The following is a 26,970-nucleotide window of genomic DNA, read 5'->3' on the forward strand; positions in this document are numbered from 1 at the left end:
AAGGCTAAATTATTTAACCCTTAGATGGTTATATGGAAGAAATGACTTACTTCCTCTAATCCCTTGACCTCTCTGGGCCAAATAAGGTACACAAAGAGAACAGAATAGATAAAATTTATCAGATTTAATTTTCTTTGGAATAGCTTTGCCAACTGTAAGGTATTAAATTTAGCAGGGCATCCAAGAGTGGGAATCCTATTGATGAGTTTGTGTTCTAGAGTCAATACAGAGGTGAGGAAACAAAGAGGCTCCACGGCTTCTCTAACACCTCCAGAAAGATTGTTCTCCTAATAAGCCAGGAGAGGTGAGGTTCACTGTCCTTAGATGCTGCTTTATAAATCAATGATAAATCTAAGGAGAAAGGTCATATTACTTTTTATTCTGCATCGGGAATTCACATGTCACATTTGCATTCATTTTTAGGGTTCAGCATTAGCAACATATTTAAAAGTCATGATGCCACTACCATTAATAAGGTCCTGTAGTGGGATGGCGGGCTTCCTTGTCATTTGTTAATCAATAGTGTCTGAAAACATGTGTATTTAGAAAGGCTAAGTTGAGATCTATAAAGCTTGATTTGTTTTCTTTGCTTTGGTAGCATGATTGGAGATGAAATACTATCATTCTCTTCTTGAGAATATTTCACTGTTTTGCTCTTAGGAAAGGTCTGGCATGTCTAAGATGGCATTTAAACAGCTACAACACAACTGTACAGGTCCTAACCATTCACTGATGGATACCTTCTGCTTGAAGACTTTAAGTCTTCAGTAAAAGGGGTTCAGTCTTAATCTCTCCAAGCTACTGCTTCAGTAGCACAGGGGATTGCATAGCAAAATAAAGAAGTCATACTTCCAAATGATTGCATTTTGGAGTAAGACTTTGCATCAAATCCTAGTCCATTTCCCCCCATTGGCGCCTATGTGATTTCTGAGTAAAAAGAAAAAAAAATGTTTCTGATGATTTATTTGCCAGTGTTGTGATTTAACCACAAAATGGTCCACATTACAAAAGTCACAAAAATGAATAAGTTAATTGCTTTGAGAAGTGGGAAAAAGAATAAAATGGAAGACAAGGAGAAAGACAAATAAAATGAAACAGACAAATGAAATGAAGGCTTGAGCAATAGTGAGAAAATAATTGAAAAACTAATATTATGAAATAGGTTGTCGGAAAGCAAAATAAGTGGGTAGAGTAGAAGTCAAGGAAGGACAGTCTGAAGAAGTAAGTAGAGCCATGGGCTAGGTAGTGCTTAACCTGTCAGTATTCAGAAACCTGTTTATTATACTCCTCATGTGACCCTTTCTTCCACATTAACCCAATCTGTTCATTATTATCTTGGATTAGCACTAGATTATGTGCATTGTGAAGACTTATCCAGGTCTGAGCATAGGTAAATGATATCATCTTCTGTTTAGTCAGCCTCAGATGACACTACAAATGCTTCCTATGGATTGCTATGTGAGGCATTTACTATACTCATTTTCAGTGAGATTAGAAAGATCTTGGTATTTCAATTCACGTAAAATGTTAGGAAAATGAAGTATGCACTGGATGATACTCTACCTTCCGTGTCTCTCACAGTTACAAGGTCTCCACAGATATTTGAATCTTGTGTTTTATCCAAAGGGAAGAGTTGGATTTATGTGCTACAGTCATTCAAAATTACCTTGTACTGCTTGTCTAAGATAAGATCTTTTATTACAGTATTCACTCAGTCTCCTTCAGCTTTGACCACTGAGTCTTTAACATGCACTTCATCATTACTCTTGTGAGTCAGGAATGCCACACATAGCATCTCAGTGGGGAATAGTGAGTGGGATATTCTAAGCACTGGGGATCAGTGATGTGATTCCACTATACTCATAACCTTTCTGCATAAAAAAAGGGGATTGGCTTGGCATCTATGGCTCATAACTGTAATCATAGCTACTCAAGAGGCTAAAATCTGAAGATTATGGTTTGAAGCCAGTCTCAGCAAGGAAGGCTGTGAGACTATCTCCAATGAACCACCCAAAAGCCAGAAATACAATTGTGGCTTAAATGGTAGAATATTAGGGTTGGGTTAAAAAATCTCAGGAACAGTGCTCAGCACCTGAGTTCAAGGCCCTGGACTGGCCCAGAAAACAAAACAAAAAAGGAAATGAGGTAAGACACTTTAAAAAATAGTTATAAAGATATAATAAGAGGAAGATATATTTATGATGGAAACATCATATAATATATAATGTGTTGAGTGAAATATCACTAGATATTCCATAAATGTGTAGAATTTTTATGTTTCAGTTAATGTCACTGCAAATAAAACAGTTTTAGAAAGTTGAAATGCTTTATATATTGGTTTGGGGTACATACAAGAAAACTTTCTAATAATTACCTTACTATATTTGTATAGCTTGTAAAGTTTTTTGGTAATAAATAATATGAATAGTATAGAGAAGTTTCTAATCACAGAGTGATTAGTGAGAATACAACGTAGTGCCTGCTTCAAAACTGTATATTCTTGGAGGAAGGGAGAAGATAGATCCTAAACAGGAAAGAAAAATAAACCATTAAGGTTCTGCTATAGAGATCCTAAAAATGAGATTCTGAAATAAGTAGAACAAAGAGGAAATTTGAAAAGGTGTGGAGAGAGAAGAGAAAATCTAGTATAGGGAACATATATTTGGATTACAAACCTAATCTCAAACAAAATAATTTATAGATGTTCTTTTACATAAATATATTTTATAAGTCTGTAACAAATTCTATGCTAAAATTTTGGGAAGTCCATCCACGAAATATACTGGCTAAAAATAAACAGAAGGGCAGAATACTAATGGCTCCTGTCTATAAACCTTGCTATTCTGGAGGCTGAGAAATGAGGGTACTGGTCAAATCCAGCCCATTCAGAAAAGCCTGATTCTTATCTCCAATTAATCACCCAAAATTTAGAAGTAGAGATGTGCTTTAAGTGGTTGAATGGAAGCCATGAGTGAAAAACCCAAGTGAGAGAATGTGACACTGGATTCAATCCCCAGTACAAACATAAAAATCAATCAATCAGCCTATCAACATGAGATAAACTTGGATTCATTTCGTATTTTAGCAAATATGACACAAAGAGTAATGTACACTTGAAATCTAAATAAATGGGGAACACAGATTATTCCTTTCTTGATTCCAGTTAGAAATTATTTTGATTATCAAGAAAGCAGAATGTTGTGCACCTCTTACAATATGACAAGCTATAAGAGGCATATATTTCCCCCAAAGATCTAGTATTTTGCATGTAAAAAGACTTAAATCAAATTTTAATTGTGATTAAATTGGAGAAAGTGTGAATAGACAACTATCCTTTCCTTGTTCTCTCCTTGTCATCATAGAATCCCATAGAAGTTGCCTTGTTCTTCATTTAATGGGCTTTGTGGTTTAAATTCAACCTTTGTGCTTCAACATCCGAGTTGATGGTGGAAAATGCTGTAAAGTGGACTTTCATGCCTTATCACCAAGAGCCTTAAAGCCTCTGTGGACAACAAAGAATTAAGTCCAATTTTTATCAGTATCTCCCTGGCACACACATATCCTCTTCAAAAAAAAAAAGTCTTTTAATTAAATTGTGACCTAGTAGAATAAATATTTCACAAGAGTCCTGATCCCATTCTGCAGGCCACTCAGTTTTATTCCCAGATGCCTTGTAACCACAGCCTCTTCACACCAGTGGTCTCTTTGTCTTTGATCTTTTGCCTTTGTCCTTTGCCCATCAGTTTTCCACAGGGGTTCATCTTCTAAGAGACAGAGCAAACACTAGGTACAAGTCCATTTTCTCCAAAACAGGAAAAGCCACTCAATGTAAAACAATCCTAGCACTTCATTTCTTTAAAAAAAATTTTTTTTAACATCTCCTTCCCTTGACCTCCTGCATGTCTTCTTAATCTATTTCCCCTAAAAGGGACAAAGAAACATAGCCTGCCTTCTTATTGTAGCCTATCCAGTTTTCCTGGGCAGTGAGGTTTTGCAGTGAGCAATGTCTTTGTAACTGTGTTAATCCTGCCAGATTTAGAAACTAAGACAGTGGAGGGATGGCTTCATTTATAATGTTGGATAAATGAATAATACTTAGTAAAAATCAGCACAGAAGGCTACCAACTCAGTTGTTTTGTTTGCATGGTGAAACTATTAAAAATCTTTTAATTAGACATGCACATAGATAGGAGCTACATTAAAAGTACCAAAGCATTAACTAAGAAAATAAGTTGGACTCTTGCCTTATTTCATGGAAACTTCAAGCATGACAAATGGAAAAAGCATCTCTCACTGGCTTTCATAAAAACAAACAAGATCACATTTTATCAGCAGAAGTAGAGGCTATAACTAGACCTCAAAGAGAAAGGCAACAGGATTAAACCTTTATGACTGGCTAGGAAAACATTCTACTTCTTCCTTTAAAAGTGCAAAAGAAAGACAATATTAGAAAGAGAAGAGATGAAACGATTTTATAATAGCATCTGGGAGCAACCAGAGGAACAGTTCAATGCTGTATTTTAGTTGTAGATAGAGATAGGGTGAAAATAAAATAAAATGAACCTTCCATTTATGACTGCTGACAGAGAATTAGACCAGAGGCATAAAAGAAAAGAGAATAGCAACTAACAAATGGTAGACTTGGAGAGGTCTTTGTTTAGAAGCTATCCCAAATTATTAGAAAAAAATACAGCAAATATAAACACACTATCTCTTAATGTTCCACTCCAAGTAATTCAAGGAAATGTTATTCTTCTAGGGTTGGTTATGAAAAGAGAGCAATCACTCCTAACACACAAGAAGCATTATTACTTCATATACTCTGTATATTTGCAAAAAGATATATATGAAGCAAGGATTTTAAAATGAATCCCATTTCTCTCCTGTTCCCATTAAGATGACTAAAACATATTAAGATCTCTACAAAAAAAATCTTGGGTTCAATTCAGAAAAGAAAATATTTAATAATTAAATGAATTACCTCAACATTAAACTTTTTGTGGATACAACAGTTATCCTGACTTTAGCATCTCAGTCTCCTTTGTGAGACGTTAGTCTAACTCCACCTAATCCACACTATTGAATGGGGCCTTCTGCATCCAAGTATGTCAAAGTAGCTTGTAAGGCCCAAATCCTTCTACTGTGAACAAGAAAAGTGGGGTAAAATGCAAAATGTATTAAAAAAGAATTACATACAATGAGAACAACCAGAATTTAATGATCCAAGAGTCCAAAAAAGGAAAACAGGTTGAGGTAAAGCCGGCATTCTCCACTGCCTTTTCCCTCAACATTTTCCATTTTGTAAACTGCAGAGGATTGAAAGCCCACGTGGAATGTAGGAGCACAAAACTTTTGACAAGTTTGTGAGACTGAAGAAATGGAAATTAAAGTTCAGAATTAGCAAGGGAGTCAGGACATGAGGGGGCTGAGATGGAAGGAATTTCAAGAACGGAATCAGTTTTAAAATGCCACTTTTCCCTTCAAGACATTTTGAAGATTCCTAAGCAGTTCTGGGTTAGAGATCTGCCCTTCACTTGCCCTTCACTTTAAAATAATAATAGTGATAATTACAACAATAATAATGTTGATGATGATGACTAGAAGGGTACAAAACTAAACACAGTATTTAATAGTCCCATTGTAGTTGGAAAGCACAAATTGGATCCTCTACATTAAAGGATCTGTGGTAAATACTTAAGTTTTTTTTGATGATTTTGTTTTGTTTTAGAACTTTGAATATCTGCAGCTAAAGAATAAGAGTAAACTCCTCGAAAGCCATGTTTTCACAAAGTCTGAAAACTACTCTCATATCATCTCCATTCATCATTAACTAAAAGAGATCAACCAGTAAATCATACATTCTCAATAATGGTAATATTGTTTCCAATGTTGACAATGGTCAACGTACTATAAAAAAATAATCCTCATATGCTTTTCCATAACTCAGCGTTGCCCCAGAGAGGTTAGCCCTTACTATTTTCTTGTGTTGGATTTTCTGAGGTATGACATAAGCAACACTGACTTTTTCATAGTACACAAAAATATAAATGTAAGATAGGTGCTATGAAACTCTGGAGAATGGTTATCATTATTAATTCTCAATCTGAAAAACATATTGCAAGGTGTGAACTGAGCATTATTCATGTTGACCCACAATGCTTTCTGTGTGACATTTGAAATTTTACGAAAAAATATTTTTACTATTTTGTTCTATGAAAGCAATTCAATTTATACTTAATTATAATAAGTACTTAAAGAAACAAATGATGGCAGGACATGGTAGTTCATTTCTATAATTCTGGCTACTCTGGAATTGGCCAGTCCAGATAAACGTTTGCAAAACCTTTGCAAAACACCATTTCTCAACTAAAAACTGCCGAGTGTGTTGGTGTGCGCCTTTCATTCCAGGTACATCGGAAGCATAAATAACAGGGTCTCAATCTAAGCCCCTCAGTTATATGGTAGAATACTTACCTAGGAAGAACAAGATGCTGAGTTCAAGCCCAACACCACAAAAAGGTCAATATCTGAAACTTATTTGTGTTCAGAGTCTCATAGGCAAAAGTCAGATTGAATTCATTAATGTGTTTATATGATTTTATATTACTCAGAAATAGTTTGGGGATGTCAGGAAATTGGAACAATTAGCCAGAACCAAGAAGTAAAATAGACAATAAAGACAGATCTATAGACAAAGATGTAGATGGGTGCTGTCAGACCTAGATCAACATATTCAGGAAGGAGATGAACAAATGGAGACTTTCTTTTGAATTAGAATCTAAGGAGCAATGGAATAGTGTAAAGAAATATAGTAATAAAGTGTGAACACAGTATATGGCATAGCAGTGAATTAGATATAATACAATGAGGTTATGAGGTGAAATGAAGAGATTTTACAGAAATTATGAGGGCTAGGGATATAGCCTAGTGGCAAGAGTGCCTGCCTCGGATACACGAGGCCCTAGGTTCGATTCCCCAGCACCACATATACAGAAAACGGCCAGAAGCGGCGCTGTGGCTCAAGTGGCAGAGTGCTAGCCTTGAGCGGGAAGAAGCCAGGGACAGTGCTCAGGCCCTGAGTCCAAGGCCCAGGACTGGCCAAAAAAAAAAAAAAAAGAAAGAAATTATGATAGGCTGCTGGGTATTAATGACATATTCAAGTGCTAAAAACTAAACTTCTATTTTATGGAATTCTACAATTATCGAAGATAAAAGTGTCAATGATATTTTACAGTTGTGATCAGAACCATAGGAATGTCATAGATAGTTCAGAGGATCACTTATGTAGAAATGTAACCATCGGGTCATTCTTAGGCTTCAGTTTGTGCAATGCAAAGAACTCTCCACTCTCATCCCCTTCCATATCTACAGATTCATGTCCATTTTATTTAGGTCAGAGTGTAACTATTTTGCTTGATCTGATTGTCATGTGATCCAAATGAGTTGCCTCACAAATACTGTAGCTTCTCTCAGAGACTAGAATATATCTGCTTTTCAATTTATCCAAATGTATTGTCAATATATAACAATATATTGTCATAAACCTTAAAATAATACTGGCAAAAGAAATATATTGTTGGTGACACAAAATCTAATATTTCTTTTCTCTTCTTCTAACATTTCATTAAAAATTGACTTTGAATTCAAGTCTTTACATTTCTGATCCAGTTACTTTAACAGAGAACTACTCTGCATTTAAAAAATTATTTCTATTAGTTAATGATTAATATTTTTGTCCTGAGATACTGGGGATGGAACCCAGGATGATGTAGGCAAGTAATCTAAACTTTGAGCCCTATCTCAAACTGTTTTTTTTGTGTTTTTTGTTTTGTTTTGTTTTTGTCTGTACTTTGTTTCTTAGGTGGGATCTTGCTGACTGGTCACCTGGATCTCACAGTCCTCTTACTCTTGGCTTCCTAAATACCTAGAATTATAGGAGTTTACTAACATAACTGGCTGTTTTACCTTCTTGTAATATCTGTTCCTTAAGGTCTCTGGAATGAAGATAAAAACATCAACTACATCATGCTGAAATCTTTGCCTTGAGATAAACTCAACATTCATTAATGTATCATCAAAAACTTTTAATAATTAAGCCTTGATTAACTCTCCATTTCTTTTCCTATAGCTTATTCATCTGCTTTTAGCTACCTTATACCTCATCTTCCATGTGCCCATACACACACACACACACACACACACACACACACACACACACACACAACTCTATACTATGTTCTGCCATTCTACCCAGAATAGGCCTCTCTTCCTTCTCACAATTGCTAAGTCATAGTGTATTCTTACAGTATATTTTTGGACCTGTGCACAAATGACCCTTTCTAGAGAGTGAGACAAGGTTTCTGTTTTCCCCTGTGTCTTCTTCATGCACTACATTGCAATCTTTTTCTCTATACCAGAACTACTAGATATCACAGCACTCATTTGACAGACTACTTCTAAAGTGAGAGTAATAGAGGTATCAGGAAAATATAGAATCCAGAGTGAAAGCTCAATTGAACCCCATCTTAAATTTTAAAATAATTACGTGTCCTTCAAAATTATCAAAAATTTCCCTGGATCTAAACAGTTTATGACATAAATTATCATCTTTTTGGATGGCTTCTACAATGTCAAAGACTGCATAGTAAATTTTGTGTTAGCACAAATACTACATGCTACCAAATCAAACTTGATTGAATCATAGCTACATATTTCAGAGAAGAAAACAAATAATCTCATTCCCTTGACAACAAGTTGTTAGTATCTTTTCTTTCTAATATTCTGAACTATTTATCATGATGGTGGTATGGGTGTTATGATCAGGCTACACAAGAAGGTGAAATAAGAAGAACTTTTAAGCCCAAGAGATCAAAGCCAGCCTGGGGACTACAGTGAAAACTTGCCTCAAAATTAATTAATTAAAAGAAAATCAGAACTGTTTATCTAAACTACTTTACCATGGATTTTAATTTTATGGCAATTATATCGGTTTCATGTTTCTCTAAACATTATGAAAAACAACCTTGTCCTTTATGAAAACAAAGGTGTTTTACTATGAACCCCAAGCTTGGATTCTTTTTTGTTTTGTCACAGTGACATCAGATGTGATTTATTGAGCATTAGCTATTTTATTCTGACCTTGAATTTTAATGGACAGTGTATAAAGGCAGTAAAAAGACCTATTTCCTGAACAGATATATCTTTTCTTAGTCAAAAATCAGTGCACTCAAGAATATTCACTAACCTTTTCATTCATGAAAGGGAGAAAATAATAAACATACAGACAGCAATATTCTGTAGCTTCTTTAGACCCAATAGAGGAAGAAAACAGATGGATCTACAAGTGAGTTTTCTGAAGCAATTTCTTTTTTTAAATTAAATTTTACTGTCAAGGTGATGTGTAGAGGGGTTACAGTTACATAATAAAGTAGTCAACACATTTTTTGTCATATTTGTTACAACCTCCCTCATTTTTCTTGCCCTTCTCTAGTTCAGATAAGCGTATATACAATATCCAGTGTACCCAAATCATTTAAAGTGATCACAGGGGGTACACCAAAGAAAATTTACCTAGTACATTAGACATAATTACAACAATAAAATCCTCTCGGTTCTTTCTCTTCCAGTTCATTTTGTTTAGTCTCATATTATATAATCATATGTATGTGGCTGTTGAGCTATTGTGATCCTCTGATATGTCTATCCTAGACTTTTGTATATTTATTTAGCAATTGTTTGGTTTTAGAGACATAATGTAAAGTTGCTGATCAAAACATGTGGAAATACCATTTGAAAAGAAATTTGTTATTTTACAGACACAATCACTACAGGGAGACCATGCACCTTTGTTCTCTGTGTTCTAGGCTTGTCTCGCTGAACATTGTTTGTTCAAGATCTGACCATTTCCCTGCAAATACCATTATTTTATCATTTCTAATCACTGTGTAGGATTCCATTGTGTACAGGTACCACCTTTTTTTTATCCATTCATCTGTAGTGGGGCATCTGGGTCGTTTCCATATTTTGGCTATTGTGAATTGTGCAGTGATAAACATGGATGTTCAGGTGTCTTTGTGGTATCCTGGAACCTGTTGTTCAGGATAGATGCCTAGGAGTGGTGTGGCTGGGTCATAGGGTATGTCTATGCTGAGTTTTTTGAGGAACCTCCATACTGTTGTCCAGAGTGGTTGTACTAGTTTACACTCCCACCAACAGTAGAGAAGGGTTCCTCTTTCTCCACATCCCCTCCTGCATTTGTTGTTGCCTGAGTTGAGAATAGATCGTTCTAACAGGAGCGAAGTGGTATCTCAGGGTTATTTTTATTTGCATTTCCTTTGCTGCCAGGGATGTTGAACATTTCCTCATATGTTTCTTTGCCATTTTTATTCCTTCTCCTATGAAGTCATTCTTTAGCTCCCTTGCCCATTTAATAACTGGTTTACTGGGTTTGGAGGGGGTTAGTTTCTTGAGTTCTCTGTAGATGACCAATATTAGGCCTTTGTCTGTTGCTTTGATGGTGAAAAAATTTTCCCATATGGTTGGCTGTCTGTCTTTCTAGTTTAGTTGCTATGTACAAAACTTTTTATTTTGTAGTAGTACTATTTGTCGAGTTTCTCCCCTATCTGTTATGCCCCTGGGACTCTATTCAGGAAGTTCTTGCCTATGCCTATAAGTTCTAGTGTCCCACTTACTCTGTCTTTCAGTAGTTTCAGGGTTTCAGGTCTGATGTTGAAGTCTTTAATCCATTTTGAGTTGATCTTGTTGCACGGTGATAGGCTAAGGTCCACTTTGAGTTTTCTACATGTGGCTGCCCATGAAGCAATTCCTTATAAAGATGATTGACTTTCCACTTCTCCCCCTTTCTAACTTTGGTTACTCACTGCAAAATAACGCCAATTTAGTTTAACAGACATTGGGTGCCTTCTCATTTCCAGATGCTGAAACCAGTTGAGGATTAGAAAATATATTAACCTAGAGAAAGGGACTGAATATAGTTTTAATGGACTTCATACCAACATTCATGATGGTCCCTTATAAATGTGAATTCTACAAATTCAAAAAGTGGCAAATATTCATTTAGTAATATTTATTCTGTACTAGATTCTAGAGCTGTCATAGCTGTCTTATATATATATATATATGTCATACATATATACATATATGTCATATGCATAAACAAGTTATGGGCTCATATTCAGGCATACATAAATGCAAACCATTATATGAGCAATAACAGATAATCTTAAGTAATCAGATCAGGGAAGAGAAGTGCTCCCTGAATGCTAATGATGATGTAATCTGGTCTGAAGTTATTTGGACATTTTCCCCAATGAAACACTGAAGAGAAAGAAGAGAAAGTCTAGCATAAAGGAACATCACAATTATCCCACACTAAAGAGTGAAATCAATTAAAAGTGGTGATAATAATTAGAGGAGCTTCCTGAACTCTTCTGAAAAAAGAAACTTTCTTTGACAGGTGTTGATTTAGGCAATCTTTTTTTTTTCCCATCTAGCCTCAGAAATAGCACAGATTTTTACCCCAAAAGGGAGAACTGAACTCTCATAATAGGAAAATTATGTTTCAGAGCATAGCTGAGATAGGAGATTATGTGAGTGGAAATTCTATTATCTCAGCCAACACAAATGTTCAAGAATTTTAGCTATAAAAGAACACTAATCATTCCAATTATCCAGATGTTGTTTCCTTCGATTAAAAAAGAAGAAGAGGAGTTAGGGGGTGGTTGAAATCTCTGAGGCCACTAAGACACAGTCTCTATGAGGAAAAATAACTAGTCTATTGAAGAATAAATGGCCTGTCTCAATGTCTATGCTGTGTCCGTTGAATGAAATGTCAGTTAGTGGAAGTGGCTGTCATTTGCTGTGTGGCAGAAAGAGGAGGGAAAGGGGGCAGGTCTCACTTTATATGTGAATTGGTACCATTAAGACACATCTGTCCAGGACCTCAACCTTCTTTTCAACCTGGAATAGACATTGATGTGTATAAATCTTTCCTAATGGATAGGGTTGTCCAGAGTTTGCCATGTTATTCCCTGACAAGAGGTTCAACATCTTGTCTTGCAAATAAAACAAACTGCTTATCTAGTTTGACTACCTGTCTACTGATAATCTTGGCTTTCTCTCATCCAATTCCTACTCCCAAATCCAATTATGCTCAAATAGACCATTAGATGTGGAAGTGAAAATGATCAAAACTAAAATAAATAAATAAATAAATAAATAATAATAATAAAGTAAAATAAATTAAAAGTTGTCTGTTTGTATTTTTCGGGATTTTCCAGGAATTAACACAAAGGAGCTTTACAAACTATAAAAAATAACTCTTGATATTTTAAAGTTAAGTGACATTTTGTTTAAATAAATATTTTTGTTTAGGGTTGGAGAAGTTACTCAAAGCCACACACTTGCCAAGCGGGACTCACAGTTGTCCCCTAACCAATAAGAAACACAATCCTCATGTTTCTGCTTCCCAGAACAATTGGAATGACAGGCGTGAGCCCATCCCCCACCCCCAGCATTTATTTTCCTCTGGAGCTGTGGTTCTGACAGATATATTTTATGAGCTGCTCTGGAGCTACCATCTTTTCATCCATAGCCTCTGAAGTGGCTGGGATGACAGGCATATAATACGACTTCCAAACGTGGGTTGAGATGTGGTCTCACAAACTGGGCTCTTCATTTCTGAGAGAGAAGCATGAGCAGTTGGGCCCAGCCAAACAAAGACTTCTGAGGAAGTACATACATAAGAAATGGAGTAAATGGCACGAGTTCAACTTTGTCCCTACTCCAGAGAATTAGAACCCCAAAAGTTTTAAACTAAGTTCAGGGACTCAGTCTAATGACACTCCCTCTTAGACCCACTAGAACTGTTCTACTGGCACCTCTGGAATTTCCTTCCTGTAGCTCTCAACAGGAACCCAAAGTCATATCCATATTTTTCAACTTATCTTCTGTGCATTCTCAATCCTTTCCTTTTTGCACTTGCCCAGTGTACTTTCCATTGCTCATTTCTCAGAACCTTTCCTCTACTTCCTCATTTTAGATGAAAGCTACTTCTCCTCTGAGAACAAAATTTCTGCAATAACCTCAAACCATGATTGCATTTTCTCCTATCCACCCCATTACCTCAAGGCCAGAAAGTGGGGCCAGTGTCCTCCTCACTTCCCCTTGTGGCTTCCAAACCATTGCCACCTGGCCCCTTACAAAAACCACTACTCTGGTAGGATGTAAAACAGCTTGATAAAGTGCGATTACATTATTTGTGACAACTACCTCCCTATCTCTTTGTGACTTCCTTGCTTTCCTTACCACACAGCTCCTCTTCACAACTGCTGCCGTTATTCATAGTGCATTCAATGACTACATTAACCAACCATTCACTTACTTCTCCTTCCTTTAAATTCTTTCTTTTCCTCCAGAACTTCCCAGTACAACCAATTCCTGAGCAAGGACATGTCCTGGACATTGTACTTGGTAGAAATTGAAGGTTAAGCATTCTTTTATTTCTTCTTAACATTGACTGTATTTTTAAACATTGCCCTGGATTTGTTTAGATACTCCCACTGCTACAATCTTTCCCCCAAACACCCAGTTCATTCTCCTGCCTCCTGCCTCTCCATTTTCCTGCTTCTCTGTCATTGTTGACATTTCCTTGCAAATGTGCTCATTTCTCTCCATTATAATCACTTGGCAAAACTCCAGTTCTGAGAGTCCTTTTACCATTAGCCTTCTTTATACTTGTGCCTAAACAAGTAAACATTACAGAAAAAAATACCACCTAATCTAAGTTGTTTCATTTTAATTTCACATGTCAAACAGCAATTCAATTTTGTCTGGTAATCCTACTACAGTATTCTTGGAAATGTGGTTTTATTCATCAAGAAAATTTTGATACTTGCTCCTGTCTTCAAAGTCTCTACAACTCCCTCTTCTTTTCTTTCTTTCTTTCTTTTTTTTTTTTTACACTGCATTCTTTCCTTCAGACTTCATTTGAACACATCAGGATAAGTCACAAAGATTGAGTCTCTAGGTCTCTTGTTATTTGACCTACTTGTCAACTCATCTGCATCCATGTTTCTCTTCCTCCCACTACAACAGAGGAGGTGTTCCTTATGCACCTGAATTCCAGTTATGTTGTTTCTATGTATATCTTTCACTTTAAAAAAATATTTATTTATTGTCAAAGTGAAGTACAGAGGGGTTACAGTTTCATATGTACCCTGGATACTGTATATACTTGTATGATAACTAGGGAAGGGAAAAGGAATATCAAAATCAACAGACAAAAGATGAAAGACAAACGACTCCAAAAGCAATACTTACAAAACCATTTGGTGTAAACCAACTGAACAACTCACGTGGTTGGGGGATGGGGAAGGAAAGGAAGAGGGAGGGAGAAATGAGGGAGGAGGTAACAAGTTATACAAGAAATGTACCCACTGTATCTTTTTCACATTTATCATCTCAAAGACATAAATTTTTCCATTATAACACCTCCCTCGAACGTATATCTCAGCATCTTGGTCATGAGTATATCCTTCAAAGATCTGTCTACAAATGCTTCTTCCAAACATTTCTCACTTTCTCACTACTCCAATAATGGCTTATAATGCTAAACTTTTAAATATATGCACATATACACGTTCATATGTGCACATACACACATACACTGGAAGGCTACATGTCACGCAAGTCATGGTTTTCTCCAAGTGGTGGGATTGTATCTACTTATTATCATACACGGAAAAGAATCTCACATGTTTGTATGCATGCATTCACACAGCAATACCTTTCTTGTGATAAATGCATGCTTTCACCTGGAATTCTGATTTCCAAAAATATTTCCTGCACATATAGTGAACAGATGCCATGACACTAAAATACAAATTTGTAAATTTGTAGTACTTAAATGATCTTGTAAAAGTGGTTGCCACCCAAAGATTCATTGCTATCCTATTACAATCAAAGCAAGATCATTGCTAAGATTTCATCTAGTTATTCCCCATGCAATTTCAGAGAACTTTAGCTCACATGCTTGCTACCATTTTTATCAATCTTTCTGAGCAGGAATCTCTTAGAATATTCTGCATTTGCAGGCTGCTAGCTCACATTTGTAATCTTAGCTACTCAAGAGGCTAAGATCTGATGATCAAGGTTCAAAGCTAGCTAGCCTAGGAAAGTCCAAGAGACTCTTAATCTCTTATTAACCAGCACAACGCTGTAAGTGAAGCTGTGGCTCACATGGTAGAGCAGTCGCATTGAGTAATAAAGCTCAGGGATAATGCCCAGGCCTTGAGTTCAAACCTCAGGCATAGCATAGGAAGGAAGGGAGGAAGGAAGGAAGGAAGGAAGGAAGGAAGGAAGGAAGGAAGGAAGGAAGGAAGGAAGGAAGGAAGGAAGGAAGGAAGGAAGGGAAGGCTCTAATCTTAGAATAAAATATTCAGGTCCTGATACACAGCTCTAAAGCATATGGCTATAAATAACACCTTTTGAGAATAGCTATTAACATAGGGAGACACAGAATGCATGTTGTTAAAATATTAAATACAGCAAAATCTTATAAGTATAGAAATGAAAACCAGCCAAGGAAGAAAGAGTGGATACTTTGGAAGAAGTAAGAAGATAGACAACAAAAGATATGTGAAGATTTCCTTTTAATATCTGGGGACACTGGTGAGGAGAAGGTAGTGACAACATTTTTTTTTCAGCCACAACATTTCTTGTAGTAAATTTATCACTGGAGCTGTTTGTAGCTCTCAGATGAGGAGCGTTTCAAATGTTTCTCTGACCATGTCTTATTCTTTCATACTTTTTTTTTTTATTTCTGAAACACAAGAATGGCCAGGAACTGTCATTCCTTAATTTGGTATCTCTTTGGGATGCCTCCACTTTCTTTCCCACTTTGATTTTAATGCTTCTATGATTGGCCATTTCAGGGAGACAGCCTGTTGCGAGATTTTTCACATCATAGCTCTATTAAATCAATCCTATTTGAACTCTTCCTTCTCGGCACTTCACTGAAAATAACCTCCTGAGGATTGGAGGGCTAGAAAAGGGCAAAAAGCTTTAGCTATTACTTTGAAGAAAACTTTGTGTACAAGGGAACTATCAGAAAGAGCTACTTGTATTCACATATCATGTTTACATGTTCAATAAGAGCTTCACTTAGGGGTCATCTGTCATAATGACTACAAAGGAAACTGGCTATAAAGGATGATGACCTCAAATATACTTTATAAAGAAGTGAAGAGAAAGACAAAAGAAATGGCTAATTACAATTGCAATAAAACTACAGAGATATATTTGAAAAACATCCGAAGTTTGGATACAAAGCAACAGATTTTTTTTTACAAATTTTTACATCTTTATCAAAGATTAACTCTTTAACTGAAGTTTGTTTTTTTTTTTTCCTAATCTTACATACCAAATTGTGCATTTAATTCCATGGCACTTAAAAAAAGTGAGAACAGGGCTGGTAATATGGCCTAGTGGCAAGAGTGCTTGCTTCATATACATGAAGCCCTGGGTTCAATTCCCCAGTACCACCTATATAGAGAATGGCCAGAAGTGGCGCTGTGGCTCCAGTGGCAGAGTGCTAGCCTTGAGCTAAAAGAAGCCAGGGACAGTGCTTAGGTCCTGAGTCCAAGGCCCAGGACTGGGGAAAGAAAAAAAAAAAAAAGGTTAGAACAGTAACTCACTATAATATCCTAACAGAGGCAGCTTTCCTATTTGACAAGATACACTCCCTCCGACTTCTCCAATGAGTGAAAACCTACTTCAACAACTGACATACAAATAATTTGACAACACTAATAGATCTTTGAACTCATACTAAATGTTTACTATTTTAAAGCTCTGGGAATAGGTGCATATTGTTCTTGAATAAATCCAAACATAAATTAATTTCACTCTGCCAATCTCTCTTCAAAATTTTTCTACAACATAAATTAAAGGTATTGTCCAGTTTTCTTGTTCATATGCAGTAGTCTGAAACTTTGGGCTTTTAAGGACAATGAAAGACACACACACACACACACACACACACACAGACACACACACACACCATGAAGTAGACAATTCTAGTCTAGTCTAACCCTGGATTTCCATACTAGGAATGAAAAACCCAGAAAGAATATTTCTAGAAAGTGACCACAATAATTCATAGGTTGCCACAAGCATCAAGATCCATTGTGCATGCTTTATCTTGTCTAAGTCACCTTGAACACATACAGGCCTACTTCAGTTTCATACCTACAGTGGTCAACCTGTTAACATAGTAAAGCAATCTTGTTTTCACCACAGATAGAATACTCTAATATAACATTAACTGGCATCCTAAATAACTTAAATATTTAGAGAATTGTTTGATATAAACTGAAAACTTTTGATCATGAACATGGAATGGGTTGCTCTTTTTTTTCCCCCTGGTGTTGTTGGGATTTGAACTCAAGGGTTAGTCCTGGCTAGGTAATGTTCTACCATTTGAGTCACAGGTGGTATAGCCTTGGTGCTCTACTGTACCTCCTAACATTTTGTATTCATGTTATATATTTGTCTTTTGTAGTGATGAGGTATGTTTTATTTCCTTGAGCTCATCTCAGATCATAATCTTCCTATGCCTTCCACATAGATGAGATTTTTTTTACAGGCATATACCACAACCTATGGTTAATTTACAGAGATGGGAACTGGTGTGTGTGTGGGGGGGGGGCTGTTCTCAAAACAAAATCCTCCCAATATCTGCCTTCTAAATAGCTAAGATTTCAGGCTAGTGCCACCATGATTAGTTCAAACAAATATAACAAATAGTACTTCAAAAGTAAAGTTTATAAACACTGTTGTGACTTCAGAATTTCAAAAATTAAAAATCAATATAATAATAATAAATTTTTATTGTAAAACCTTACTATAAGCATATATGCACTAATCTGTTCATTTAGAATGCACATACATACAAATTTGTAGATATACATATATATGTAAGAATTTAGTTTTACTGTCAGAAACTTTACATGGAACTTTATAAATACCACTACATATACATCCTACAATTGTAGAAACCACCCTTATCCATTGTACTACCGTTATGAGCACTAACCCAATATAATAGGAAATATGCTGGGGGGAAATCTGAGGAATGAATTGAGGATACATACACAGCTGAATTGAGTCAGAGCTACCCTCTGCCACTACTAAATTTTACAAGGACTAGCTTTCATTTTTTATCAGCCTCTTTCGGAAGTTAGGAGATGATGTAAGAGTAAATGTTCAGGGCATTTCCAGATCAGCTTTAATGGAAAAGTATGATTTAACAGAAAGAAAATTAGATTTTATGTCTGAAGACCCTTTGATCTAGTTCTGGCTTTGCCTCAAAATTATTCCACATGTGTGAAATGAGGAAACCATTAAGTCCTTTCTAGCTCCTGTAGTTTTTGTGATTTAAGTGATAAACCTGTTAGTTTTCATTCTCTTTCTCTGTCTGTCTGTCTGTCTGTCTGTCTGTCTCTCTCTCTCTCTCTCTCTCTCTCTCTCTCTCTCTCTCTCTCTCTCTGCATTTCCCTTAAAGCCAACAGGTACACCAGTAACATGCAAGAGACCCAACCCATTTGCATGCTTAAACTGAAAAGGGGTCAATAGAGAAACTCAGCAAAACAAAATTCGATTACCTTTAACAGCAAGTAGGAAACATTTTCTCATTCATGTTGCATATTTCTCAGAATGCCTGTTTCACAATAAGCGAGTACAGGCTCATGGATAAAATTAATTATTTATTTCATTATAATAACTGCATAAAATTAATCATACTTTAAGATGTAGCTAATATTCAGTGTAATGACAGAATCTAGAATCACTGTGAACTCAACCAAAATGGCATTTTCAATTAATTACACTAAAATGAAGTCATTTCCTCACACAAGTATTTAACAGTGTTATTTTACTCATTTAACAGCTATTCCTGCAACACATAAAACAAAGCAAAAATAAAAATACTTATCTTAGGTATAAGACTATTGGTGTGAGAATTAGCATGAGATATCTTTAGTAAAGTTCTTGAATCTCAACTGCTTCAAAGCAGGGGATCTACTTTTCTCAAACTCAAACCACAGCTTCAAATAGCATTCAATATTAAAAAATGTAGACTCATTCACAATAAAAGCAAATGCAATTTATTTATTTTTCACTTTTTCATTTGTCTTATTAGTCATGGGGCTTGAACTCATGCCTGGGTACTGTCCTGAGCTCTTTTGCTCAAGGCTAGTGCTATACTATTTTGAGTCACAGGTTCACCTCTGGTTTCCTGTTGATTAGTTGGAGATGAGAGTATATCAGAGACTGGACTTGTCTGCTGGCTTCAAACCCCAATCATCAGATCTCATCCTCCTGAGTAGCTAGGATTACCGGTATGAGCTACAGGTGCTTGGCAAATGCATTGTATTTTAATCCGGTGTTTTAGTTAGGAAAATACACTCAAAAATATTACCATCTCCATATGTACTCAAAATATTTTTTTACTAAAACATTTCACATTATTTATTTTCATAATGAGATTTGAAATATGGCATATGGTTTACATTTAGAGCACATCACAATTTGGATGTTAAAGTTTTGCTCGAAATATTTAGCGCATATTTATATTTCATAAAATTCACAGCTGAAAAAGTGAATCTACTTACAGGTATATAAATTGTTCCATGCATCCTTTCAAAAGATTTCCAATAACTGAATCAAATATTAAGTTTTAAAAATTTAAGTTAATTAAAGTTGAATACAATTAAAAATTTAAATCCTGAGTACTGGTAACTCATTTCAATTATTCAGTAGTCACATGTGTGATCCGGACTCCAGTATGGAGTGCAGCTGTGGGGTAGGATGGGGTGACAATGTCCAAGAGTAAGGCTAGTAAAAAGCCTGAAGAATTCTGACCATTTAATACATCTCTGTGGAATAATATTTATGAAATATAACATCCTGTAGGATTTTTGTTACGTTCTTCATTTTAGTTTTGGCAGTTGTAACTAACTACCACACATTTCTGGCTTAGAACTGTAGAAATGTTCTCTCACAGACTGGGAAATTAGATGGTCAAAACTAGCAGTCTTACCTCTGGGGACATTTGGGGTAAATCTCTTTCTTGTGGCCCCCAAGTTATAGCTTCCCTGTTTTTCCTAACCTGTTCCACTCCATATACTTACTATCTGTCTTCACATTGCTTTCTCCTACTAGGTCTAGGTTATCACCTTAGGCCTCTGTTTTATAAGAAGACATTACTGTAAGTCAGGTACTTTGTAGTCAGCTAAGGAAATCTCATTTCAAGATCTGTACCTTAATTATAGATACAAAGACCTCTTTTGTACATAAGGTAGCATTTACAAATTCCAGCAATGAGGACTTGATATTTTGCTACGACGATTGTTCAACATATTAAAAGCTATGAAACTGTGCTATTTCTAAATTTATATTGGGAATTTTGATACTTTGGCAGGGGACTCCCTTTTCATCTGACAGCAAATGAATTCTATTACAAATCCAGTTCTCCTAGCATCTCTTTTCTTATACAAAAGGGCAATGGCATAGAAGCCAGAGGAATCCTGAACCAGTAGAGAGCCGATAAGCTTTAAGAGGTCTGATAAGAACTGTTATGGAGATATGAGCTGATTAGCATAATCACAATTAACACAAAGATATACACATGCACAGGCATGCACACACATTTTCTTTCTAAGACATTTATTGACAAAGCCTACTATTTTAGAATATAACCTTCTGAGAGGTGAGGCAGCTGCCATGCCCAGTGCAAAATGGTCTAGTGTGCAGAATGCATCAAAATGGAAATTATAAACTACAGAAATGATCAACCATGGAGAAACACAGATGCTCTTAAAGTGATGAGCAAATGGTTTATGCACATAATTGCAGAATTTCCAGAACTCCAGAAATATAGTTATGATGGAATGCCTATATGTTAGCATTGTAATGAAAAGATACTGACTATAAGAAAAGAGAAATATTTAGATTTTTTTAAGATTAGTGAAGGGTGCATATAAACAGGGGTCTGTGTGAAGCAAATAATTTTTGCTAGAAATAATAAGACTCAGAATTTAGACGAATTGAGTAAACTTGACTACTCATCTCCTGTTTCAATGAATGAAAGTTCTTGACTTGTTAGCACATAACTACAGGTAAGAAACAAAATCTTAGAGTCCAAACACGGGCATGTTAATGACTTGGCTTTAAAATAAGAAAAAAAAAAAAACAAGCATCACTTGTGATTTTATTATGAAAATCTAGTTTTTAGTAGATATTTACTATATAATCCCTTGATTGAATAGACAAGGGAAAATATGCACATAGGGAAAGTGGATTTTGATTTCCTTTCCTCTACCCAAAAGGATAGATTATTGAACAATTGTCTGGAGCAGATTAACAGTGGCTGCCTCCCTCTCTAGTTAGTACTCAGTTGGCCCATCATTCCTCTATATAAGAAGCAAAGTTTCTCTGTTCAAGGGAGAAAAAATAGGTGACAAATAAGCACATTTGTTTTGTGTTTTGAAATTCCTATTAAATGCTTCTCCCTATGTAAATGACCAGGGGAACATCGTCTATTTAAAAACAAACAAACTAATTTTGTTTGAGTCAAAGTATTAAACATATAGTGATAAAAAGCCTAGTGTGATTGATTACAGCCTGTGAAAAGCCATTCCTGCACAATAATAAAGGTTCTTAAAACACATCATGAATTCTACCTCACCCCTGTTTGAATGGACATTATCCAGAATACAAACAATAACAGATACTGACAAAGATGCGGCCAAATGGGAATCTTAATACATTATGGGAGGGAATGTAAACTTATCCAACCACTCTGGAAACCAGTAGAAATGTTCCTCAAAAATCTTCACATATAACTACTTTATGAGCCAATAATTTCACTTCTAGATTATTATCAAAAAAGATTACAATTTAGGATACAGTAGAGCCACAAACATAAACATATTGACTGAAGCACAATTCATCGTAGCCAAGGTATGGAAACAGCCAAAATGTCCCTAAATGGACCAATGGAACAAGAAAATGTTGTATGTATACACAATGGAATTTTACCCATTCATTAGAATGATACTGTACCATCTGTAAAGAAAATGAAGGGCCTGGAAATATTATATTAAGTGAAAGAAGTCAGGCCCAAAGCAACAAAGGTTGCATGATTTCCCTCATATGTAGAAACTAGTATTAATTTATAAACTAATAAATACATTACGTGGTATACAAGTGTATACAAGTGTATCAACTGAAATATGGTAGATTCAAGGGAGTCCACAAGTAATGTAATCCCTTAGGAAGACAAAGTCAAACTTCAACAAAATGGACAGCAGGAAACAGGAAATGGGTACTTTTGAGTTGAGTGAGGTGATGGGAAAAGGGTCAGACAAATGAAGAAGAGGAGCCAAGGAGAATTCAGTAATCAATTAAATGTGCTTCCTACAAAATTAAGAAAAACAAGGGAAGGATCGGGTAGGTGGGGGAGGAATGAGTGAGAATATTGACAGGAATGACAATGATCAAGGTGCATTGTAGTCATAAACTATTTTGCTAAATTGTAACTCATTTGTCCAACTACTTAAAGATAATAACTTATATTTAATAATAATTATAATTACATTATATAATAAATTTATTATATTATTATATACATCATCTCCACTGATAGAGGCTGAATGTATTGAAGTCTTTTTCTCTGAAGAAAATAATTTCATCCTTTGAGCCATTCCTTCCCTCACCTCCCCTTCCCTCACCTCCTCTTCCCTCCCCCATCTCTGCTGCAGATTATCTTTGCTTAGCTCCAGAGGAAAGTTCACAATGTGATTGCAAACAAGTGTTAGTAATTGGACTCTTACAACTTCCAAGGAGAATCTAGATCATTCACAGCATTGTCAGAGAATATCTCTGCAACGCGTGAGCAAGCCGAGGCTCCAGGGACCTCTTCCAGGGATCTTGAGAGGGTTTCTATTTTGAAAGGCAGCCAACCATCTCCACAATTGGTCCTAATTACATCTCTGGTTGGGGGTCTCAAAACACAAGACTGAGTTGAATGAGGGAGGAAGACTTAAACTCTCTCTCTTGTTAAAGCTCAGCCTCTTTGGGTCAGAGCTGAAGTGCCCAAGGGAACTCTGTGCACAGCAGGGCTCTTATAAAAGTACCTGTCTTCCCAGTAAATGAGATGCCAGTCTTGGTCTTCCAATTTATCATTCTCACTGGGATAATCAGAATTGATTACCTGAGAAGAGTGAGAAAGAGGACAGGGGGAATGGCAATCAAAATGAGGAAGAACTATCTCTGTTTCAGAGAACAGAGAGAGACAACTGTCCAGAGTAACTGGGGAGTTAGAAAGGTTTCCTCTAACTTGAATTATGAGAGTTGAGGTCTCACCTCTTAGCAATTGAGAACTGAGAAGTTACAAGTATTTTTCCCCTTTTTTTTCCTTTTCCCATTTTAAGAATGCTAATCACTAATGAAGAGGTGTTCTATTCTACTTGGAGAGATAAAATCATGTAAAACTTACTTAAGCCAGTTGAATAGCCCACATTCCATGTTTATTTTCTGTTTTAGACTGCAACAACAAAGTTTTCTTTTTGAAGAGCTTCTCATTTGCAGTAAAAGTTGACAAAGATAGCACAGATATCACATGCACCCTGAGCCAATTTTCTCCCATTCGTTAACATCTTCTAATACCATGGTTCATTTGTCACATGAGTGAACCAACATTGATAAATTATTATTAACTCAAATGCCTGTTTATTTCAATTTCCTCTGTGTTGGCCATGTGGTCTTCTGTTAAAAATCTTCTCAACAACGCTGTACTGCATTGCCTCTTGTCTCCTCAGTCTTTCTCCAATAGACACTCGGGACCTTGTCAGCTCATGGAGTACTAATATACCTTAATTACCTGTGCTATACAAATTCAGTGGTTGGAAACGTAGATTTTGCCATATTGTACAGTGTTTAAGAAAAGTATGCCTATTCAATGTTCACTATATAGTACCTATATACAATATTGTCCTTACATTATTTACTAATTTACACTTATGTCAGCACATTTCCTTCTTCTGCTTCATTTAGGTTTTACACACTTGTTATTAGTACAGTGAAAATCTACAGTGTTTAAATTGCAGCCCAGAATTTTGTAACTTGTTGATGTACATTTATCAAGTTTCAGTCTTTGGATGATAAATTCTACAAGCTATTATAAAAGCATTGCGTCTTGTATCTGACTTTGTACTACTATGCAGAGTAATTTCACTCCCTTTGAAAACAACCTGGTTGATTTTCCTGTGAGTTACAACATTTTTCCTTGCAACAAATGTAACTCCTAGGTACCACTGATCTATTTGACCCTCTAGACTTCAGTCTGCTCTAGAATGTGATAGGAATGGAATCATCAAATATATACTTCCATTAGACTAATTTCTTTTACCTCACAATATATCTTCAGTTTCCATTTTCTTCATAGCTTCATAGCTCTTGTTTTTAATCATTGAATAATATCCCACCATATGGATGTATCAAAGAAAGCCTTGTATTTGGCCCCCCATTTCTTAGAGATTATGAATAAAGCTGTTATAAACATTCATTTAAAGGCTTCTGTGTATTCATACATTTCCAGATCATTTAGATAAATAACTCAGAGCACAAATTCAGGGTTTAATGATAAGATTGTATTTACTTTTCATACTCTTTGGACTAGGAACAAAATGGGAAATTAATAGTGAACTCTTGATAAAATCAGAAGATTATGTTTGTGGGTTTCCTAAATGGCCCAGAGAAGAAGAGAAATTCACTCCACACCTGCCCTCTACTATGAAGACAAGGGCTGAGTCATTGCCATGAAGTTTCAGAAGTATCTGTTCTACCAGGTGTTGGTGGCTCAGGTCTATGATCTCAGCTACTTTGGAGGCTGAGATCTGAGGATCACAGTTTGAAGCCAGCCTGGGCAGAAAAATATGAGCAAGCATCTCCAATTGACCGCCCTAAAATGCTAGACTGAATGTATAACTCTAGTGGTAGAATGCCAACCATTCGTGAAAAAAGCTGAGCAAGAATGCCAGTACCTGACTTCAAGCCCTTGTATTGGAACTAAAAAAAGAAAAATAAATGATCTGTTTTCATTGATCTCAAGACACTTTGGCATTTTATGGACTCTTTTTTCCTCATATGATTCTGAAAAAATCTTCAAATTTTGTTGAATGTTTAAGTTGGATACTTCAAGTTCATAAAATGAAACAAAATGCAGGGAATCACACAAGCACGTTTGTCTTTTAGATACTTTTCTTTAAACCACCTCAACTTTGCTAACCTAACTCTATGCCCAATGTCCATGCTACCTGCTGCTTCTTCCTCTTCCTCCTCCTCTTTTTCATTCTCTCCTCCTCCTCAAACTCCTCTATCTCTTCCTCTTTCTCCTCCAACTCTTCCTCCTTCTCTTACTCTGCTACCTTCTTTTTGGAACTACCATGATTTGAATTTATGGTCTTGTTCTTGTGTTTGCTAGGTAAGCACTCGCTGACATCACTTCCATGCCCATATTCCTATGCTTTGCTTTCCAAACCATAAAGGTCAAATAACTTTGTGGGAAACTGTTACAAATATTTCCCACAAGTTCAGCAGAAAAAAATTACATATTCTTAGATTTCTCTATATATTCTCTTTTCATGAATATGTGAGAATGTTGTGTTTTGGGGTGTTTTTTTGCTCAGAAGCACTGTGTACATGCATGTACCTACAATGTTCTGCATTGGAGTGCAGGAAGTTTAAAGACATTTTACAAAGATTCAGTTAGAAGGAACACCTGATTTGCTGGGAGAGTGAGTCAGAAGACAGGAATATTTCTTACAAAGAAGAAAGTTCACACATAGCCTCATTTTTGTGACTTATTCAAAGTAGATTCACACATCATTACAGTATTTATATATTCAAATTAGTTACCTTGATTTTTTTCGGGCAAAATCATATAGCAACCACTTGGGGTACTGAATTTCCAATAGCAAGATTGTTATGAGAATGGTGTGTATATCTCTCTGTCTCTTTGCTTCCATCTCTGTCTCTGTATCTTTCTCTTCTCTCACTCTCTCTCGGTATGTGTATATATGTTTAAAACGACCATATGTATATATGTATATGTGTATATATGAAAACGAACATATGTATCCAAAGTTGTTTCTGCACTATATAAATTAGAAGAGTTGGTATATATATATATATTCATACATACATACATACACATATCTCAAGTAGTTCCTACTATGTGCTAAAATTATAAGTAATTTCCGTAATACATTTTACATTATCATAAAACATAAATGATTTTTTATCATACATTTTACAGATGAAGAAATGAATTTATCAAATAAGGCATGGCATTAGAACAAGAATTCAGAATTCAGTTCTTCAGACACAAATATCTGATATCTTTCTACATCTAGTTCAATACAGTTTCCAGTATCTCCTGTTACTTTCACCTAAAAGGACATTTCATATCATTATGACTCATCGAACATCATAATTCACATTGCACAGGATTTCAAAGAAGAAAATAAATTAGTTATAGTGCACATTGATATAGATAGCAAAATTTACACAATTTTAGAAAAAATCATTGTAATATTTTACAAAATATAATCAAAGCATTGTTCATTCCAAAATTACCTAGAGGAATGATTTCAATGTTACTTCCTGGGTCAAGATCCATTTTACAGGTGATTTTACATGTATTAGTTCTTAACAATTATGAATAGTGTTTTCACAATTTTTGGACTTAAAATAGTCCAACAACTTTTTTATTTCAACAAAATTTATTTTCTTTCATTAATATGGACAATGAATTATTTTTGTCAGGATTAACACATGATAAAATATTCTGGCATGATAAAGTACAAAACTATTTTAAAAGTTTGTTAG

This window comes from Perognathus longimembris, chromosome 5, assembly GCF_023159225.1.
Source record: "Perognathus longimembris pacificus isolate PPM17 chromosome 5, ASM2315922v1, whole genome shotgun sequence".
In the NCBI taxonomy this organism is placed as follows: domain Eukaryota; kingdom Metazoa; phylum Chordata; class Mammalia; order Rodentia; family Heteromyidae; genus Perognathus; species Perognathus longimembris.